We start from the raw sequence: 11,299 nt of genomic DNA, 5'->3' as shown, positions 1-11,299 counted from the left end.
ACAATGGCTCAACTCACTAATCCTTCACCTTCAGCACCAGTTTGTGTCCCAGCTGTCCCATATCAGATCTAGTTTCCTGTTTATGGTGTGAGAAAGCAGCAAAGGATGGCCCAAAGCCTTGGGCCTCTGCACCTGCGTGGGAGATCTGAAGGAAGTTCCTGCTTCCTTGTTTCAGCTCAGCTCAGTTCTGGCCACCGTGGCCATTTGAGGGAAAACCAGCAAATTGAAGATCTTTCTCTCTGTAAATCTGCCTTTGCAAATGAAACAAATAAATTAAAAGATAAATAAATGGACACACTTAGAGCCTATGTATGTATCTTGGTGTAATCAAGCAAACTTAGGAGGAGATTGTTTGATTTTGAGAATTTTAGTGCTTCAGCTATTGGAGATACGAATTCCCCTCAGGGCACATTTAGAAGTCCTTAGATCTTTTAGATTTCTCTGAGGATGAGAATTCAAATCCTTGAGTTTATCTTTTCTTCCACTACCTTTCTACTGACAATAGGAAAAAAGCAACCAATAACATATTGGTTAGTTTTCAAAAAATTACTATTTTGTATACAGTCATGTTGTTCCTCTCAGAAAGAGCTAATTTGGAATAAACAAAGCAGAAAGTTTTCATAACTCTGTTTACATCAAGTTTATTAGTACTATTTTTATTGCTAGAAATAGAGCCACTGGCACTTTAAAACCTAATCAGTTTATAGAGCCAAATCCAGAAATTCCAGAACAAATTCAGTCATCTCATCCTTAATATTATGCTTCTGCACAACAGCTTCTGTTACCAAAACCTGTGTTAGGTTGTCTACACAGAAAGAACCGACAGCTTATCTCTGCATCTCTGTCTCTTTTACACTGAGATGTCTCCTTCTCTCTCTGAAGTATTGCCGAGAATAATCCCCTTTACTGAGTTCACTTATTCAAGTGAAAATCACTCAGAAATATCAGCACAGACACATATCGAGAATGTTTAATCTGAGTACCACACTGACCCCTCAGGTTGTCATGTAAAATTATGACCATAGTCCTATAGGATATGTTTAAAGACACTGATTTTGATTTGAAAGACACTATTTTTCTTACAGTGTGAGAGAAAAGCAGAGACAAAGAAACCTTTCATCCACTGTTTCACTCCCCAAACGGCCCCAAAATGGTCAGAGCTAAACTGCTCTAAAGCTGGGAGCCAGTAGCTTCTTCCAGATCTCCCATATGGGAGCAACAGCTCAAGAACTTGGACCATTCTCTGCTACTTTCCAAGACCATATTCAGAGTGCTGGAGTAGAAGTGGAGCAGCCAATACTTACCTGGCAGGGGAGATACCATAATCCCGAAGGTGGTCTTCCCAGGCCAAGGCTTATCCATTGCACTCTGGATGTGCTGACTCATGCAGTTTCCCCAAATGCAGGAAACTGGACTGCAGAATTTGTGGTAGTGGGGACTGCGTTCTCACTCTCCCCTGAATAAAGAGAAAGAAAAAAAACAAAAGAAGTGGAGTAGCCAGGACACAGACTATATGCATATGTGATTGTGGTGCTTGCAGGCAAAGATTAGCTTGCTAAGCCATCATGCCAGCCCTATAGGACATTCTTAAAACTTCCTGTTCTAAGTATTAATAGGAAGAAACACCAAGGTTTTAAATAGTTACAGATACTAACTTTATGTGTATTTTTAAAGTAATTTACTCATTTGCTTTGAGTTCATGTAAAGGACTTGATTGAAAGCAGGGTAAGGAACCATTTCTGGACCTCTGAGTACAATTTTTTTTTTGCAAGAATTCAGCTTTATAACCCATATATGACTGTATGTTTCTTCTCCAATTTATGGGAACATGACCTATTTAAATCTTTATGTAAACATTAGCAGCTGCCATGCGTGTTATTTTCTGGTTGTTTGCAAGACCATAGGTAATTTCTAGTCATGCTTATATAGATTGGAACTTTGCATACCTCCAGACCATTCACCCTGTGTCTGTGGCTTGCTGTCTATAGTAGTATATCTTCAAATTTTCTGCTCTTTCAGATTTTCTTATTTGCAGCTTAATTCAGCAGGGCTTCAGACTCTGAATGGGTTCCCTTCCTGAGATGCTCCTTAGAGATTGCTTTCCAAATCAAAGCTAGTACCAGTCTTTACCTTATTTGCTAAGCTTCTGTCAACAAACTCATTTTGTAATGTGAAATGCTTGAAAATACTTGTTTTATATGTTTCTAATTTCCTTTTGATTAAGTGATATGGACAATTCTGATTGTCCTCACTCTTTGTTGATTGGCAGGTTTTAGAAATAACATTTTGGCTAATGTGTTGAGAATGGACTGAAGTAGAGAATCGCTGTGGTACAGAGACCAGTTGGGAGTCTCTTATGGGAAATATCGGGTTAGAAATGATGATGACTTGGCTTGGAGCGGTGGCCACAGAGCTGCAGAGGACAGACCCCGCGTTGGGTACACTTTGTAGCTGCACACAGGACTTGCTTAGAAATGAGTTGTGAGAGACAGAGAGCAATTAACAACAACAACAAATGTTCAGCATTTATTCTCCAATGTCACTCACACTAATTTCCTCAAATGTTTCATTTGAGATTTTCAAAGGTATGTATATATATATATATATGCATAGTCTTTTTTCTCAAATGCCGAAATCTGTGATTACATACAACATTTTAATTCAAACTTATCTCACAATATAAAAGAATGATTAATTACAATCGACTTGAGGGTTCTGACAAAGTGATATGGGAAATCTCATTATAGCTAAATTAGTCAGTAAAATTGTTTCATGAATGTGTAATCTTATTCTGGAAGCACTTCTGGATGAACTCTATATACAGAATTGTAGCTGGGAGGAGTAAGCAAAAAAAACATATATGCATATAGAGTAATTTACATTTTGTAATGAATATAATTTTTATTATAACTTCAGGAAAAAATGTCTAGAGTTTTATGAGGTAGAAACTCAGGCTCTCTGTGATTGAGTCCATTGTTCAAGATAATATATATTAAATGGCAGAGTCTATATAATTTCTCCCATAAACTTTCCATATTCTGTATTATAAAGTATGTATGTGCTAATGTTTGTGAGTGGCTTCGTGTACACTGTGGGTGTTGGCAATCAGTTTTCTTGAGTATTAGCAGTCAAACATAGGTTGGGATTACAGTTTATAGTACCCTGACAAAGGTGGAGCAAAACAGCAGGTCTGCGCTACTACACAGGATCATTTTCTTACGTGAAACTCTACTGAATTTTTAAATGTTTTCTTTTTTCCCTAAACAATAATAAAGCTGTTTGCATATTGAATTTTAATTGGATTTATATTTATTTGACTCAGTACAGAGTATTGGAATTGGTCATTTCAACAATGGTACAAATCTGTTTTATATGTACAATTATACATGTGCATCTTCAGGGAGATATTGGTGAATGCCATGAAAATATCACGGACTACTTTGAAGCACAAAATGAAAGATAGAGTAAAAGGTGTCAGAGCATAGTGTAAGAAAAGAAAGAGAAAAACAGACCTATTTAATTGGCATCACATTCCTATACACATCTCTTTCTAAAGAGTATTATAAAATACTGATCTTGATGACTAAGTCTAACACAGTCACAAACATGGTATTATGTAAAAAATGAAAAGGAATTTTTCTGAGAAAACCTTTTGAAATTATAACAGTCTTGCATCCACAGGTATAGTTTGTTTTCTGTGCTTGTATTCAAGTTATTGCCATTTGGAGTTTTCATATGTGACTAATGAAATAGTGATTTAATTTATGTAATGAAGATACTATAAATCAGGCAGATACTATTCCCTCTTCATATATCTCATAGAGAATTCTTATGTCATTGTCAGAGATCAAAGAGTAAAATCATTTTATTGAATCTGGGAAGAAACATGACATGCTTTAATCTGTGAGTCAGAGTTTGCAGAGAATAAAGCATATTACAAAACTTCTCATTGCAAACTTGAGGCTGTTTTAAAAAGTAAAACTCAGTCTTCATTTTACATTGTTGTGTGCACATCTGTCTTATAGTTAATTACATGAAGACAGCAAAGTGATCAAAAATCTTCATGTTCCATACTTAAGCTATTGTAACTGAAATTCTTTGCTTTGTTTCACAACAGTCTAGTACAGAAAGGAAGTCCCACACTTGTTTATTCGGTGTATAGGCCACTGTATTGTGTGCAGCTGCCAGACGAGGTTTCAATTTCTATGGTGATGGACATCTTGTCACTCTAATTATTTTGACTGAGACGACTACTTTCATTGGGTTAGTAACAGTGGATATTTTGCCTCACTAGCACAATGCCACTGCTCAAGTGATGACGGTGATTGATAGTTTTCAGAACAATTTGGAAAAGCTAATATCTATAACAAACATATCCCTAAATGAACACATGGACACAGAGTTTTTTTTTTTTTTTAAGATTTTATTATTATTGGAAAGCCGGATATACAGAGAGGAGGAGAGACAGAAAGGAGGATCTTCCATCCGATGTTTCACTCCCCAAGTGAGCCGCAACGGGCCGGTGCTGCGCAGATCCGAAACCGGGAACCAGGAACCTCTTCCGGGTCTCCCACGTGGGTGCAGTGTCCCAATGCATTGGGCCGTCCTCAGCTGCTTTCCCAGGCCACAAGCAGGGAGCTGGATGGGAAGTGGAGCTGCAGGGATTAGAACCGGCGCCCATATGGGATCCCGGGGCTTTCAAGGCGAGGACTTTAGCCGCTAGGCCACGCCGCCGGGCCCGACACAGAGTTTTTATTTTTATATTTTGTACTTGTTTAGTCCTGTCTATGCTTTTGTCAATAATTCTACCAGCTGGTCCATGGGAGATGTTTACAAAAATGTTTGCATTTCCCGTCTGTCCCCTCCAAACCTTTGTTTCATCACAATAATGAAGAGAACAAATGTTCACATTTACCAAAGGTTTATCATTTGGTAGGAAAACATAAATGCTCAATGGAAATGAGTGTTCATTTGCTGGGATGTAGCCAAGTACAAACAGATGTTTAGCTTTTGTGGATTGACTTTTTTGTTTGTTTGTTTTTTGAGCTTGATGCTACTTAAACAAACACATTTTTCTTTTACAGAGGAACTGATTCCTAGCATCAGCATTCTACTTTATGGAAGGCTTTATTTACTACTATTAACTTGGCTTATTCAAAAGGTAGTGCATTTCCTGATGTTTGAGATTTGAAGAGCTTAATCGTGTACACTCCCAGAGAAGTAAAACCAGCCCTAAAAATAGCACTTGAATTCTACCCCTTTGCCATTAACTACTTGTGTGATATGAAGAAATCATATTACCTCTCTAGTTCGATTTGATGTGTATTGGGGCAGATACTGTCTAAGATTACATAAACCTTGATTCTCTTTTTCTCTCAATGTATTTTACTTATGTAGAAAGTATTGACAGTCTGTAGTTCATTAGAACTAAGTACTTCTAGTGGTGGAGAGTGGTGAGCCAGGAGCTGGGGCTTTGGTGGAAATCTAACATAAGACCCCAGAGCTGGAACTCGCTGGAGCGAGTGGCACAAGTGACTGCAAGCAAAAAGTTGTGTACCAACTGCAATAAGTAAAATTGCATTGTAGACCTGTGGGTGACAGAGTTTAGAAATCTGCCCCAAGGAGAAAAATCTGCTAACCAGAAGTACAATGACCAAGAACAAAAGAAGGGACAGACACGATAAATAGTACTGAAGACTCCCCTGCAAAGGAAAATAAGGTTTTGCCAATGTTAGAGTTAACTGAGGAATACATCAATAAAATGGGGGATAAATAATTCAAAACACTTATCAACAAGAAGCATGCAATACAGGAGTTCAAGGAATTTAAGGAATATGTTGCACAGGAAATTAATCAAATGACAACTGATATATCAGAAATTAAGAACACAGTGGAGCAAATTAAAAGAACATTGGAGAGTCTCCCAAACAGAATAAAGGAGGCAAAAGAAAGAATCTCAGAATTGGAAGCTATTTCCTGTCACCAGTGGGAAACAAACAAAAAGCTGGAAGCAGAAATGGATCAAGCTAAAAAAAAAAGTATTCAAGAGCAGAAACACACTATTAAAATGCCAATATAAGATTTATGGGAGTCGCAGAAGGGGCAGAAAGAGAAGTTGAGTTAAATTTATATTTAATGAACTAATTAGGGAATTTTCCTAATCTAGAGAAAGAATTGGAAAGCAACATCCAGGATGGGCACAGAACTCCCAACAGGGTTGGCCAAAATTTATCTTTACCACAATACACACTAATCAAGCTCTCCTGAATTGAACATAAGGAAAATATAGTGAAAAAATCTGTTGACAGGGCCCAGGGTGATAGCCTAGTGGCTAAAGTCCTCACCTTGCATGTGCTGGGATCCCATATGGGCACTGGTTCTAAACCCAGGATCCCTGCTTTCAATCCAGTTCCCTGCTTGTGGACTGGGAAGGCAGTGGAGGATGGCCCAAGATCTTGGGACCCTGCTCCCACAAGGGAGACCTGGAAGAGGTCCTGGATCCTGGCTTCAGATCGGCACAGCTCCAGCCTTTGTAGCCGCTTGGGTAGCGAATCATCAGATGAAAGATCTTCCTCTCTCTTTCCTCCACTCTGTGTATCTGACTTCCCAATAAAAATAAATAAATCTTTTTGTTTTTAAAAAGCAATTGACATATAAGGGAATACCAGTCAAATTCACGGAAGACCTCTCACAGGAAAATCTGCAAGCCAGAAGAGAATGGAGTGATTTATTCCAGATTCTAAAAGGGAAAAAGAAAATTGTCAGCCCAGGTTAACGTACCCAGCAAAGCTTTCCTTTGTCTTTGAAAATTAAATAAAATTATTCTACAGTAAAGAAAAGTTAAAAGAATATGCCTCTTCCAAATCTCCTCTCCAAAGGCTACTTAAAGATGTTCTTTTGACAGAGAAGGATAGTAGTACTAACCAAAACCTAAGGCAAATGGGAAGAACATCCCAGTAAAATAACAACAGAAGACTAAATCAATAAATAATGCATTGCTAAAATGACAGGACAAAATTACCACTATTCATATTAACCCTGAATGTAAATGGTTTAAACTCATCAATCAAACGTCATAGATTTGTAGACTGGATTGAAAAACAAAACCCGTCTATTTGTTGCCTACAGGAGACATATCTCACCCACAAAGATCAGCGGAAACTATATCTCATGGATTTTGATTTTTTGTTTTAGTTTCATTTCTTCAAAGCACTTTTTTCTCATTTAATTATTCACTGACAGATCATAGAGTAGTATCATTTTCTTCAAGATCATTTCTTCAGTGACATGTTAGTCATTCAGTAGCATGTTCTTTAACTTCATGGCATTTTTAATTTTTTCTTGTTGATTTTGTTTTGTGATATTTTTATTTAAGGGGATTTACAGTAACTGTGTAATGGAGACTATCATATCCAGTAGCATTTTTTTAACTTTATAGTGTTGTAAATTTCTATTTTTCTTGTTGATTTTGTATTGTGGCTTTTCATTTAAGGAGATGTATAGTAACTGTGTAATTGAAATTATCATATCCAGATGTGTCGATATTATGCTGTATATATCTCTACCTCCAGATCACAGGTGGACTTCCAATGAAACTGTTTACTATATCATGACAATAGGATGCTGGACTCTCTGCCATTGTCCATGCCCGCAATGATGGACATATGACTGTGTATGAAGAACTATAGTTCAGTAATTATATAAGGAACTCAGTGGGGAGGGATCATGGAGAAAGGGTAAGGGAAATCCCAGGGCATATGGAATTGAATCATAAAATGATAATAATAATAATAAAGAAAAACTGCAACAACAAAAGAAGTAAATATGTCATGGATGAATTCATCTTTAGTCTCTTGATCAATCTAGACAACAAGTTAATTTGTACACGCTTCAGAGAATTTAAAATAAAGAGTTCCATTTAACCAGGTGATGTCTATGGGAGTGGAAGGAAGCTGGATGTTACAAATTGTAAAACAAGGCACGGGTAAAAATGTCAGTCTTTCAACAGCCACATCACCTCTGGGAAGTCCGTTAAATTCAACAGGATCTTGAGCAATCTTAGTTTCTTCATCTGAGAAGTGGATAGAGTGTAAATATCTGCTACAATTCTGTGAGGGTTAAATGAGTTAATACATAGTACATAGTACAAGCTTTTCAAGAGATTGCTGTAACTGTTTCATTCTTATTATTTGATATTCAAAGAAATTAGAAAGCACACAGATGTATGAGGCAGAGGTTGTAGTGACAAAGAGCAGCTGTGCCAGCTGCACTATCATCGAGCAGTGTAGTCATTGCACCATGCGCTGCAATAGCATTACCTTCTCACACAATGAACTATAGTGAACGCTTCTCCTGATCATATTCATAATGATTATGTATACTGCCCGTAAAAGATTCAGTTTAAAATAGTGACTTTATATTATAGACTTTAGTCATTTTCTAGGATTCTCACAGTAGTTGGATGTGGAAGCCAGTTGTAGTTATTGAATTTCTAGTTATAAATTAATCTTCTTTTGATGTAAAAAAAATCAGTGCTATTGATTGAACCTCAATTATCAAGGGCTGGGGAAAGCTAGATAACTAAATTTTTAATGAATATATACTTAATAATTTATACTGCATTATTCATGAATATTCAAAGTATTTAATGTTAAACAAGATGCCCCTTTAGTTTTATTATATAATTAACTTGCTCATCACAATAGAAAGTATGCAAATACTATATATACCAATAATACCCAGATTAACTATTTTCTTAAAAATCAATTTATTTTAATGACTTAGCCTCTGCAGTTAATAAATGATAAATAAAGTTAACAATGAGAGATGTTTTAGACGAATACAATAAAGTCTGTGGAACTCATCAAAAATTTTTAGTCAATTTTAAAGCATGTTATATTTCTGAATTAAAGTCTTAATATTTAAAAATCATTTATCTGCAACGTAGCTTATAACTTCAATAAAATCTCTGGGAACAAAATGACAGAGATGCAGACCTTTGACACAGCAGTGAAGTTTGTACTTGAGATATCTCCATGCCCTCTCTAATTTCTTTGTTCCAGTCCCTGCTCCTCCACAATGCCTACCTTTCTGGCTGTTAGTGACATCTGATAGTGAGTTGTCAAGAACGTGGCTTCCTGTTCCCACGTGAGAGAACACATTGAGCTCCAAGCTCCTGATTTTCCCATGGCTAAGGCCAGGTGGTAATGGGCATATGGGAGTGAACCAGGTAACGGATTGTCTGTCTCTGTATGGTTGTCTGTATTTCTGACAGCATTTTAATTAAACTAAGTATATACTAAAACAAAGCAAGTAATTACCATTATTTTAGTATGTGACAATTGAATTTAAAAGATCTGAAAAAAAACCACATATTAAAAATGCCAAGGCTCTTTTAAGAAGGAATGATGAGGGGGAACTGAAAAATGTGCTACCAATGTGAAAACAATTGAAATAGAATAACACTGCTACAAAAAGTAACAGCTACCTGTATCAAACTGATACTCCAGAAATAGCTTCTTATTTTGTGCAAATTTATTATGTTTTATCCTAACACGGTCAGAAAAGCACTGGTCATCCAATAGCTAATACCAAAGCGATAGAATTCTACATTTAGAAAATCTATTCAATTTATATTTCATAACTCAAAGCTGTGAATGAAATTTTACTTATGAACAATAAAAGTTCTAAAGGAAATACGCCACTTATATAATATTTGTAAATGATTTTTTATTTTCATAAGGGAACAAATTTCATGGTACATATATGAATAAACTTTGTATCTATCATCTCTCCTCCTTCCTTTCTTATTTGTTCCATTAAGTTTTACAATCAGATTCTTTCAGTTTATTATTTTTTAAACTTTTTTTTAACGGCACATCAGATTTAGAGAGAGGAGAAACAAAATGATGTAGGCTGTTTCACTCCCCATGTGGCCAAAATAAATGCAGGTACCAGAAGCTTCTTCCAGGTCCCCCATGTGGTGCAGGGTCCCAAGGCTTTGGGCCATCTCAGCTACTTCCCAGGCCAAGCAGGGAGCTGGATGGGAAGTGGAGCTGCTGGAATTAGAACCAGCGCCCATAGGGGATCCAGGTGCATTCAAGGCGAGGACTTTCACCACTAGGCCACGAGGCCAGGCCCCACAGTGTATAATTTTAAAAACAGTTGCAAGGCAGACGTTGTATGGTGGATTAAACTATCACTTGAAATACCTGTATCCAGATATTTGGGAGTTGGTTTGAGTCTTGACTACTCTGCCTCTGCTCCAGGTTTCTGCTAGTGCACGGACAGGGAGACAGAAGGGGATGACTTTAGTACTGGGCCCGTGCCACCACACTTGGAGGTGTGACTGAAGTTCCAGCCTACTGGATTTGCCTTGGTCCAACTTTGGAAGTCATGGGCATTTGGGGAGCAAACCAGTGGATGAAAGAGCTCTCATCCTTTGTCTCTTCTCTCTGTCTCTGTTGCTTCACCTTTAAAAGAGATGAGAGGAAACCTTCAGAAGTGTCAAAAATTATGGTAACTTCATCTTTTCAAAATACTTTCTCGTTAAAAGGTTTTTGAGTATCTAATAAGAGGGGGATTTAGAGAAGTGTCCATCATAATATAAATAGTGGTTTTCTTAAGTTGTAGGGATGTAATTTTTGTAGTATTTATACATTATTTATTATGTACTATTTATGTCTGTGTGAACATACATCTTAACCCATTTTATGCTGCTATAAAAGCATTCCATAGACTAAGTCATTTATGATGAATGGAAATGATTTGAGTCCTGTTTGTAAAGGCTATGAATTGCAACAGCATGCCATCAGCTTCTGGCAGGGACAACCTTGCATCCACTCCAGCAGGATATTTTGGTGATGTTTGAACACAATCTTTGCTGTCACAACTTGAGGTATGCTACAAGAAATGAATGGATAGTGGCCAGAAATACTGCTAAGCACCACATCACACAATGCCCCACACAGCCTGACCCGCAGTGACTCAAGATGTCAGAACTACAGTAAAGCAATCCTGTGCTAAACACTTCTTTTGGCTGTGTTCAAACACATCCAAAGGGTTCTTCTACAGAAGATTTGGATTTAGCATGCTGTGTTTGGAACCTTGTTCATAATATATTGCATTGTTCTACTCAGGTCTTGAATGTAGGGGATGATGGATCTTTATGTCACTAATAGGGAAAGTTAGAGAAAAATAGACTGCTCCCTGTCCTCTCATTTCAGAAGAACATGTTTTTGTGTAAGGAAAAAGTACAGCATATGATCATGTGCATTTTTTCTGTAAGAGAATAATCATG

General features: G+C 37.0%; 1 non-coding gene across 1 annotated transcript; it reads left to right on the top strand.

Moving 5' to 3' along the window:
• The first annotated feature begins 1,296 nt into the window (after positions 1-1,296).
• LOC118760556 (U1 spliceosomal RNA) lies at positions 1,297-1,458 on the top strand. Its single transcript, XR_004996859.2, has one exon. It is a non-coding gene; the product is annotated as a U1 spliceosomal RNA (small nuclear RNA).
• Positions 1,459-11,299: the final 9,841 nt, after the last annotated feature.

The sequence above is a fragment of the Ochotona princeps genome, chromosome X (assembly GCF_030435755.1).
Source record: "Ochotona princeps isolate mOchPri1 chromosome X, mOchPri1.hap1, whole genome shotgun sequence".
Classification (NCBI taxonomy): Eukaryota; Metazoa; Chordata; class Mammalia; order Lagomorpha; family Ochotonidae; genus Ochotona; species Ochotona princeps.
This window is presented reverse-complemented; position numbering and strand designations above follow the sequence as displayed.